The following is an 11,782-nucleotide window of genomic DNA, read 5'->3' on the forward strand; positions in this document are numbered from 1 at the left end:
CATGTAAAATTAAAGTGAGCTGCAAGTCGTCATAACTCTCATCGAACCTTTAGTATAAACGCGCCCGATCTCACGTCGGTAATGATGTACTGGGCAGAATTCACGGTTTACCGATGAACCTCCGCAGCTTCGCCCACTCATCATCATTCACTCCGTGGATATGCTGTGATTTTTTTTAAAGACGATAGTCTTTCTTGTGATACTTAAACGGAGAAATTTTGGTCTGTCTTTCTGTTTGTCGGCACGTCACTCGATTCAGCCACTCGGCCAAAGTTGAACCACTTGCCCAAGGGCCAGCCATCTTGAACTGGTACGGCTGTTCATACTTGTGAACGTTGTCGATCAAAAAGTAAATATCACGCATATCTGAGGCGCAACATCACTAGGTAAGTATTAGGTGGTGTGTTCCTTTAACAGAAAATGCATTCATACGTAATTCCAAAGACCATACTTTCTTAAGCTGCGCTGAAAATGCGACAGCGCTGAAACCTGCCTTCCTCTGTGCCCTCTGCACGAGCTCATTGTTGTGTTTCGGTTTCGGTTCTGGATTGGACTGTACAAATGCTATGGGGCGCCGCTCTGGCATTCCTGTTTTACGCAGGCGACGTGTAAATAAAATAGTGTGTGGAGAGTACTCGTTGAGTGCGGACGTTTCTTCTGCTTCAGCGCATCGCGCCAAACCGCGTGTTCGGGCTGGTTTGCGTCCCCACCGGTCGCGTTGGTCACCGCCGGTCTTCGCCTGCTGCTGCGCCGGGACTACCAGCCCCCAACACAGCACTCATGTTTCCCGACGTATTGCCAGATGGCGTCCATATCTTACGCAGCGCCTCTTCTATCGTCTTTAGACGATATTTGCAGCGAAGCATGCAGATACGCGGCCAATTTTTTCCCTGGCAATCACACGGGCGTCTTTCCAGCTGATAGCGTCTGACGCAGTTGCGCAGAGTTCGGCCACGGCATTGGACGCAACATGTTTATTCTTGACGTCATTCTTGTGCTGTTGAAGTCTCGTCTTGAAGTTGCCGGTTTCCCCCATGTAGACGTAAGGGCAGTCCGCACAGGGGATGACGCACACAACTTCCGGGTACCTTTCCTTTTCAAGAGGGCCCTTCACACGTACGAGTTCGTGCCGGAGCTTCCTGGACGGGACGTGCGCGGCCTGCACGTCATAAGACCGCAGGACTCGTGCAAGGGGCTCGCTTACTCCCGGAACCTACGGAATCGCGGCCCGTCTCTGTGTGGGTCCAGATTGGGCGGGCACTGCACGAGCCAACTGGCGCCCTACTGAGTCAATTAGGTACTCAGGGTAAACACACGCCATTAACTCCTGCCACACCAGTGCATTGTCACCCGCACGGTCTTTCCCTGTCGTGCATACCCTTTCCGCCCGACGAAGAAGAAAGCCGACAGCGAACCTCTTTTGCGAAACCGGGTGCACCGATCTGTAGTTAAGGTAGCGCCAGTGTGAGTGGGCTTCCTAAACACCTTGAAAGACAAGCCTGAGCCATCGCGTTTCACCAGGGCGTCCAAGAACGGTAGCTGGCCCTCAGACTCCGCTTCGACTGTGAACTGAATTGCTCTATGCATACTGTTGAGGTGAACCGTGAATAGGTCGACGTTCTGCCGCTGCAAAACACTGAAGCAGTCATCGAGATACCTCATAAAGCACTTCGGTTTCGGCGTAAACGAGGAAAGTGCCCCAGCTTCAATAGCCTCCATTGTTAGGTTAGCAACAGTCACCGAAATCGACGCCCCCATCGCCGCACCATGTAACTGCCGGTAATACTTCTGAAAGGTGAAATAGGTGTTCGACAGGCAAAACTTGAGTCGCCTGCCTAGGTCAAGCACTTCGAAGGGAGATCGCTCAGGCTATGTCGGGTCCTTGTCGAGGGCGGCAACGCACACATCCACGGCCATATCTATGGGTACAGTCGTGAAAAGTGACACACCGCCGAAGGAAACCAAGACTTAGCCCGGATCGACTGTTGAGTCTTTTACCTTTTCGATGAAGTCATACGTGTTGCGTATATAGGTAGCACCTTTGCCTACCAGGGGCGAGATGACCCTATGAAGAAAACCTGACAGCCTGTGGAGCGGGGAGCGAGTGAAGTCCACTATGGGCCGTAGGGGGACATCGGTCTTGTGTACCTTCGGCAGGTCGTATATAGCTGCAGCTGATCCATTGTGGCAAAGCAATTTATAATACAGCTGCTTGTGTTGAGGCGGCACCATGCGGAAGATGTCGGACAGAAGTTTTTGCAAGTCCCTTTGTAGCTTAGGTGTAGGGCCTCTTGCAGCCAGGGCGTATGTTTGTTCATCACTCAGAAGCAAGTGCATTTTTTCGATGTACTTGCTTTGTCGAGAAGGACCCTAGCGTTACCCTTGTCGGCAGGAAGTATCACAATGTCATGATCCTCACGTAGCCTCTTGACGGCATCACGCTCCTGCTGGGACAAGGGGGCCACCGTGGGTTGAGTGCGCAGCTTCGACAAGACGTTTACAACGCGTGTGCGAGCCTCATCACGGCGAGACTGGTCGCCCAAACAGACAGCACGCTCAGCAGCACATACCAACTTCTTTGTGTCTGTTGCGGGACCCATATTGAAGTTGAGACTGAGGTTCAGGACTGCCACCTCGGGGCCGTCGGGCTCGTACGAGGACAAGTTGTACACCACCTTCTTTTGGGAGCCTCGTAACCGCGGTGTGAGGCGCTGCTTCAATCTTTCCAGCTTTTTGGCGTGGCATTGCTCGTCTTTACGAGCGCGTAGGTTGGCTTGAAAGTTGGTGTGCATTTGTATGCGTGCTACTTCGTCCGAGCATTGAGCTTCAAGGCGCCGTCGGGAAAAGAATGCGTCATTCTTAAGTATTCGTGCTTGGTCCTCGCAATCCATGATTCTTGCTTGGAGCAAGTGCCGTTCCGCCTTGGAAACAACGCTCTGTCCAAATTTCGTCGACACAGGCCTTTGAAGACGCAACGAGGGTGGGATCAGTCTCTGGGACTTGCAGGCAAGGTAAAACATCAGATGCCCTTTGAATGCCAGAATGCGTGTCGTCAGGGAAACGTACCGGCGCGAATTTCAGTAATCACTTGCTGGCCGTACGTCTGTCGCAAATGGATCAAGTTGAGAGTATGACGGAAACCCGTCTGGCCGGTATGAAACATACTAGCTGTGCCGACCTTTTATTGTGAACATGGTTCCCGTGGGGGAGCAGAAACGTCAATACATTCGTTTTTAAATCACTTGGTCGGTGTCCGGATCCCTTTAACTAGCAAATTTCAGATAAATCCGAGAGGGTACATGAGACATATTAACCCAACGTACCCACGAGTGGCGACATTTATCAAGAAAGATACAGCATTGAGTATCAGCTACGTGAGTAATGAGGCAGTGCAACACCAGATAATAACATGTGGCCCAAAAAACGTGGAGGACCAATAACAGTGGGGGTCAATATATATAGCCCACCTAAGGAGAGACGAGTCGACTTTGAGAACATTATAGCGCATGCGATGGGTTTATTGAAAGAGAAAGACAGGTTAGTTATCATGGGGCATTTTGATGCGCCACAGAGAAATTCGGGATATAAGCAGGAAAGAAGGCAAATTCCTTGTAGACCTTGTTGAACGGTATGATCTCTGCCAACTTACACAACCAGGCCTACCGACACGAGTCGGGAATAGCTTAACAAAATACACGTCACCGGACTTAACATTTACAAATTCTGAAGGAAACATCTCATGGGCACACCTCGGAGAAAACTTGGGAAGCAACCACTACATTCTTGGAATAACTATTAATTCCGCCACGACAAGAAGAATTGGGAAAGCGACAATATCTGAATGGAACAAATTTAGGGAGAACGTAGGAGACCAAGGGGAAATAATAGATTTAGGTAACTGGGTGACACCGACAAAGGAGGCACCCAGGAAAGTGACAAAGGAAATAGAAACAAGCGTGGAAATATCAGCAGTCGACAAGCACCTGCTACATTTGTGGGACGCGCGGAGAAGCCTCACAAAGAGATTGAGGAAGCAAAAGATTCATCGCAAATTGAAGATAAGGATAGCTCAGTTGTCATAGGAAGCCAATGGCAACGCACGTCAACTAAATAAGAGTAACTGGAGGCAATTTAGTGACTGACTTAGAGGGACGTTAGGAACCAAAAGGACGTGGCATAGCCTGAGGAGTATGGTCGATCTAGGGGCAACAAAAACAATGACGAACGGGGCTTTAAGAATTCTGGAGAATGAATTTGAAGGTAACGATAACGTACTTACTTACGAAGTCAAGAAATTATATTGCCACGCCCACTTCTTGTCTTGTTTTGATGTATTCGGGTTTGACCGGCAGGGACGGTTATCAACGCTCGACGCTGTCCGCGAAGTAGTGTTCTAGAAGCGCCGCGATTGTAGTAGATCGGTTTGTTAAGATTTCGCGCCGCACGCGAATGTTCCAGCTTTGTCTAGAGATAACGCCGCCACCAGCGATATTGCTGGAAAGTTCGATAGCGCCTGTATAAAAGCCGACGCGCTTGATCGCTTGTCAGTTTGATCGACGGACGACGCCCTGTTCGCCGCTATCATTGTAACAGCGTGTATTGCTGTAGTTCTAGTTCTCATTTTCCCGGCCACAAGTTCGGCCAAATAAATAGTTTCATTCTGCAAACGCCGACTGCTGTCTTCGTCGACGTCACGACCACGTGACATCTGGTGGAGGTGCTGCTTCATGATCCGGACGCCACCGCGGAGCGCTGACCCAAGCCCAAGCCGCGAAGAAGACGACTCTAAGGACAACCCGGAGCCTCGAACCAGCCGCCGGCAGAAAGGACTACCCCCCCCCATACGAACCCCTACCGGACAAGACCAGGATCACAGCGAAGACAACAGCCACAATGACAACCGCTGGGGCGCCTACAACGGTCGTCATGCACCAACCGAGGGAGCCGCCGATATTCCGCGGATCACCATGCGAGGATCCAGAAAGCTGGCTGGAGGCATACGACCGGGTCTCCACGTTCAACAACTGGGACTGTGACGAGAAGCTACGCCATGTCTACTTCGCCCTTGAAGATGGCGCAAGGACCTGGTTCGAGAATCGAGTCCACGCTAACATCATGGGACCTCTTCCGCACCGGATTTCTCAACACCTTCACGAGCGTCATCCGGAAAGAAAGGGCTGAAACCCTTCTCGAGACCCGTGTACAGCTCCCCAATGAGAACGTCGGACTGTACACCGAAGAAATGACTCGCCTATTCCGCCGTGCCGATCCAGCCATGTCCGAAGAAAAGAAAGCTCGCTTCCTGATGCGGGGAGTGAAGGAAGAACTCTTCGCCGGACTTGTGCGCAACCCGCCGAAGACGGTCTCGGAATTCCTTTCGGAGGCCACCACAATCGAAAAGGCACTAGAAATCCGCACTAGGCAGTACAACCGCCGCATTCCTAGGACGACCTACGGGGAGGTTCAGGCGCTGCAGTCTGATGACCTGCGTGACACCATCAGAGCGATTGTGCGGGAGGAGCTGCGCAAACTGTTACCTTCGCCGCAGCATCAAGTGGATTCAATCGCCGACGTTGTCCGCGAGGAAGTCCGGCAATCGCTTGGAATTCCCGAAGCACCGCAGGCTCAGCCGGAAGCCATGAGCTATGCTGCTGCAGCCCGACGCAACGCCCCCCCTCCTCGCCCACGTCAATACGCCGCGCCGCCGCAGCAGTTCCGCCGCCAGGCACCGCCGCCACCACCACCGACGCCATACCGCCCGCCGACAGGACAACGCTGCGCCCCCCGAAAGACCGACGTTTGGCGTGCCCCTGACAACCGACCGCTCTGCTATCACTGCGGGGAAGCCGGCCACACATACCGCCGATGCCAGTATCGACAGATGGGGCTACGCGGATTCGCCGTCAACGCGCCGCGCCCGCAGCCAGGCAAACGGCCTCACCGAGCGTCTAAACAAGACTATCGCCGACATGCTGGCCATGTACGTCGACGTCGAACACAAGACGTGGGACGCCATCCTTCCATACGTGACCTTCGCGTACAACACGGCCGTACAGGAAACGACGCAGATGACGCCATACAAGTTGGTCTACGGACGGAGCCCGGCAACGACGCTCGACGCCATGCTACCAAACGTGACCGACAAGGAAAACATCGACGTGACCACCTACCTACAGCGCGCCGAAGAAGCACGACAGCTCGCCCGCCTACGGATCAAGAACCAGCAGACGACTGACAGTCGCCGCCACAACCTTCGACGACGCCACATGGAATACCAGCCCGGTGACCGTGTATGGGTATGGACGCCAATACGCCGACGAGGACTTAGTGAGAAGCTTCTTCGACGATACTTCGGACCGTACAGGGTACTTCGACGCCTCGGCGCACTCGACTATGAGGTTGTCCCTGACGGCATTACGAACTCTCAGCGGCGCCGTGCGCGACCTGAAATCGTCCATGTCGTGCGCCTTAAGCCGTTTTTTGCGCGTTAGCGAGCCTGGGGACTCTATTTTTTCCTTTGTTATTGTAATTTAGTTGTGTATGCACTTGTTTTTTCCTCTTCTATGTTCTTTCACAAGCATCGGGACGATGCTTCTTCAGAGGGGGGCAATGCCACGCCCACTTCTTGTCTTGTTTTGATGTATTCGGGTTTGACCGGCAGGGACGGTTATCAACGCTCGACGCTGTCCGCGAAGTAGTGTTCTAGAAGCGTCGCGATTGTAGTAGATCGGTTTGTTAAGATTGCGCGCCGCACGCGAATGTTCCAGCTTTGTCTAGAGATAACGCCGCCACCAGCGATATTGCTGGAAAGTTCGATAGCGCCTGTATAAAAGCCGACGCGCTTGATCGCTTGTCAGTTTGATCGACGGACGACGCCCTGTTCGCCGCTATCATTGTAACAGCGTGTATTGCTGTAGTTCTAGTTCTCATTTTCCCGGCCACAAGTTCGGCCAAATAAACAGTTTCATTCTGCAAACGCCGACTGCTGTCTTCGTCGACGTCACGACCACGTGACAATATGTCAAACAGGACACAAGCGAAGTGGTACATGACAAATATTCAGGAAAGGAACAACCAGAGTTAGACGCTCTCATAACATTTGAAGAGGTTTATGCGGCGGCCCTGTCTTTCAAAAAGAATACCGCCCCTGGACGAGACAAAATAACAAACTCTATGCTTAGAAATTTGAGTGACGCGGCCCTCCGACGAATCACAGATTTCTTTAATGAAAATGTATGGGTAGATGGAGGAGACCTTCCAGTAGAAGAAAGGACTCAAACATCATGTCAATACCAAAACCAGGGAAATCAAGAGATATTAAGAACCTCCGACCAATCTCCCTTACCTCATGCTTGGGTAAGCTTTTTGAAAAACAATATTGACTAGATTGACAGACTGTGTAGAAAGAGAGGGTCTGCTACCAGTGAATATGTTCGGTTTCCGGCCACATGTATCGGCCCAGGATGTTTTCCTGCTGTTGCAAAATGACGTCATGAACCCGAACAGAGGATCGAGCGACGAATTTGTACTAGCGCTAGATATCAAGAAAGCATTCGATACAATATCACACAAGGTGATAATGGAGGGCCTCGCATCGATTCACTGCGGCCAACGAATATATGAGTATGTCCGGTCATTTCTAACAAGCAGGAAAGATACCATATCTTTAGGCTCAGTTACATCTCAAACTGGAAGTTGTAAAGGAGTACGTCTACTTAGGAGAGGTAGTAACCGCGGAGCCGAACCATGAGAGTGAAATAACTAGAAGAATAAGGATGGGATGGGGCTCAATCGGCAAGCATTATCAAATCATGAATGGTAGTCTACCACTATCCCTCAAGAGGAAGGTATATAACAGCTGCATCTTACCGGTACTTACCTACGGATCAGAAACCTGGGGACTTACAAAGAGGGTTCAACTTAAATTGAGGACGACGCAGCGAGCGATGGAAAGGAAATTGATAGGTGTAACCTTAAGAGACAGGAAGAGAGCACAGTGGGTCAGGGAACAAACGGGGCTTGAGGATATCACAGTTGAAATCAAAAAGATATGGATATGGGCCGGGCACGAAGCACGTCGGCAGGATCACCGGTGGTCATTAAGGGTAACTATCTGGATTCCAAGAGATGGCAAACGCGTGAGGGGGAGACAGAAAATTAGGTAGATAGATGAGATTACTAAGTTTGTAGGTATAACGTGGCAGCAGAAAGCACAGGACCGGGTTGATTGGCGGAACATGGGAGAGGCCTTTGCCCTGCAGTGGGCGTAGACAGGCTGCTGATGATGATGATGACATCTGAAACCTTCGACTACCCAAATAGGGGCACCCCCCAGGGAGCCATGCTATCCGTGATACTATTTAATATCGGCCTGAGAAAGCTAGCATTTGAGCTGGAAAACATAAAAGATCTAGGAGCAGCTCTTTACGCCGACGATGTCACCTTATGGACAAAGGGTGGGTCTTATGCGGACAAAGAATACACCCTCCAGGAGGCAGTAGATGAAATACAAGCTTTCGTGACAGCTGCAGGAATGCAATGCTCGCCGGAAAAGAATGAAATGGTTAGAATTAGGGCAAGATGCGCAAAGAAAAATGACTTAATACCGATAGAAGTTCTGCTGGATGGGAGACAAATCAGGGAGACAAGTAATACGCGTGCTTGGAGTGTGGATACAAGGAAATTCGGGAACGACGCACACACTGCAAGGGCTGCGGGGAACCACGGCGAATGTGGCCAGGATGGTCACGTGGATAGCAAACAGCAAAACGGTAGTAGATGAGAAAGAAACCATTGCACTCGTTCATGCATTTGTTATCAGCCGAGTTACGTAGTGCTTGTCGGTGGGCTAGTTGGTTTGGAAGCATGGTGATGAAACAGCGCTAAGAGACGAGGACGGAAGGGCACACACACGACCTTGTAATGTACCTTGTAACGTCTCTGCAAACCCTCAGACACCGCCGACCCAGCGGCTCCTAGCCCTCGGTAAACATAACTATTATGCTGAGCTAAGTGCGGTGGTCTTCATCTCTCAGAGGAATCGCCTAAGTGAAACTTCTGCAGGCAGGGCAATACTCACTACGTTAGGAATCTCGCCCCACCCCTAGCACATTTATGAGGAGCTGGTCGACGTAGCTCAAGAGATACGGAGTAAGATCTCGGTCGCACCGGTGCCCAAAAATATGCGTCACGACTTCCACGCTGAGCGACGTAAGGCGAGAGTAAATTGGCTCCGAAAGCAGTTCGGGTCAACTTCTAACGTCACATACGGCGATGCGGCCAGTTACGATTGGCAGAGACATGTAATTACGGTCGTCGACAACAACATGACCCTGCTGACGAGTGCCTCCGCGCGCACGACCTCGGCCACAAAGGCAGAGACAACGGCCATAGCCTTAGCCGTAAGGTTTCAGGAGCGCAAAGGCGAGCCGTCAACTATTCTATCCGACTCCCAGGAGGCCTGTCGGCTCTCTTTAACCGGCCGCCTTCCCGCTATGGCACTGAGGCTGCTAACACCCAAACTCACTCGCCACCGTCGGTTGATCTGGTGCCCAGGGCACGCAGGGCTCGAGGGCAACGAAAGAGCGGACGTTCTAGCTCGCGCATTTTGTAACCGAGCGGAGAATCCCTCTATTTCGTTGACCGTACCAATTCTACCTAGGGAGATTGTTGCTCACCAGTGCTTCACGCGACAAAAATGTGGTATGCCTCACAGATCCCTCAATGGGGAAGAGGCCGCTGACCTTCGGAAAAATCAGACGGACGTATTCCCGCATTAACTTAAATTACACGCGATACATTCAACGCTTTACCCGGCCGTGTGTCCGTGGTGCGGCGGTAGACCGACTCTATACCACATCTTGTGGGGATGCGATCATAACCAAATGACTTAGCTAATTTTCTCGGCAAACCTCTAATACCTAGTACGGAGCAGTGGGAGGCACGACTCGCCAGCTCGGACCCGGGAGTGCAGCTAGCGCTCCTGGATCACGTCCGGCGGGCAGCTAAGTCCAGTGGAGCCCTGGACGTAGGGCTCCAGCCATAGAAGCTCCAAGATCCCTTTCCCTTGAATAAAGTTTCATACTCACTCTATCTCTCTCTCTCTCTCAGCCACCGAGGTGAGCATAGATACTGGATAACCAGCTTCCCCCAGTCTGTTAGCTTGTATAAGTAAGCTGTCTTCGACCCTGTGTTCACAGGATTTTTTTAGGGCGTTCACCAAACACGAAGAAACGATTGCACGTTTCACCAGTTTAGAGTGCGCAGATTTGAATGGGAGCACGGGTTTCTTGCCCCTCGGCTCATACCCCCAACAGGTACTTCGGTCAAAGAAAAGCAGTCCTAAATCTAAAGATCTAAAAATCTAAAAAAAACTGTTGTGAGTAAGCGCTCGTGTATGTAACGTACGCGCTGCCGTACCAGACAATGACAAACCAGGAGACAAAGCAAATAAACACCATCATAAGGAAAGCATTCAAAGCAGCATTGGTGATTCCGGAAAATACCAAAACCGAGATGGTAGAGAAATTGGGTATGTACAATACCTTTGAGGAGTATGCGAGTGCGGTGCTTTTATCTGAAAAGGAAAGGCTCAGTTCAAGCTATCATGACGACGAATTCTGCAAAAGATGGGATACACACTGCGACCGCTATATTGTGACGAGGAAACGGTGTTAATAGATGCGGAAAAGCGCGCACATTTAAATGTGGCACCTATTCCCAGAAATATGCATCCGACGTATCACGCAGGTAGGAAGAAAGCAAGAGCAAAGCATTTCAAAATAGCCCAGAAGCCGTTACAGACTTAAGTAAAGCGAGCAGAGGGACATATGTAGTGACGACTGTAGCACAAAATCACACCACAATGGCGTCGGTAAAAAAGTGTTTCACACGAGTGGCGGAGGCGGCGGCAATAGCCATAGCCATATTCAACGTAGAAATCAGGGGAGAATCAGTGGTTTTGCTCTACGATTCACAGGCGGCATGCCGAATGTTTCTCCGGGGAACGTTACCTAAAATAGCGAATAAACTTTTAAATAAACCCATAACAGAAGATCATCAAATTATATGGTGTCCTGCTCACGAAGGTTTGGAGGGGAACGTCATGGGAGACCGTATAGCTCGAGGCATCACCAACCGAGCGACGGCAGGCCATGACGTTGAACCTCTTTCTAATTCTCGTGGTATCCTTCTCCAAGAAAGGAAGCAAAGAAGAGAATATGGGCTTCCACATAAATACTTGGATAGCCAACAAAGCAGGGATTGGAGACGCATACAAACCAATAGCTTTCCCGACAACGACAAACCTCGCCGCGTGCACTTACATATTCATGTTACATATTCTGTATTTAGTTTCCATTGCATTTTCTTTACCGTTGTATAGCCATGTAGATAATAATTTGATGTGCCCCTTACACAATGCCCCGTTGGGCGTGTAAGGTATTGTGAATAAATAAATACATACCGGTTCATTCTGCGACGGCCGAAACGTTAATCAGGTAAAATATCCAATTTTCGTAAGTGTGCTACATCATTCCTTGACACTACATATATATATATATATATATATATATATATATATATATATATATAAAGGAAAGAACTGTTAACTTCAAGGGCTCGTTTTCCTTGTTATACACAATATTAATGAGAACTAACAGACAATAATGCCAAGGAAAGTATAGGGGATGTTTTTAGTAGTAAATGTAAGGTAAATGTGAAGAAAGAAATGTGGACGAAAAGATAGCTTGCCGCGGGCAGGGACCGAACCTGCGACCTTCGA

At 50.3% G+C, this 11,782-nt stretch overlaps 1 protein-coding gene across 1 annotated transcript in view; it reads right to left on the reverse strand.

Moving 5' to 3' along the window:
• Positions 1 to 11,782, reverse strand: part of LOC119391998 (TWiK family of potassium channels protein 7) — a 200,127-nt gene that overhangs the window by 186,583 nt on the left and 1,762 nt on the right. The window lies entirely within an intron of this gene.

The sequence above is a fragment of the Rhipicephalus sanguineus genome, chromosome 4, assembly GCF_013339695.2.
Source record: "Rhipicephalus sanguineus isolate Rsan-2018 chromosome 4, BIME_Rsan_1.4, whole genome shotgun sequence".
NCBI lineage: Eukaryota > Metazoa > Arthropoda > Arachnida > Ixodida > Ixodidae > Rhipicephalus > Rhipicephalus sanguineus.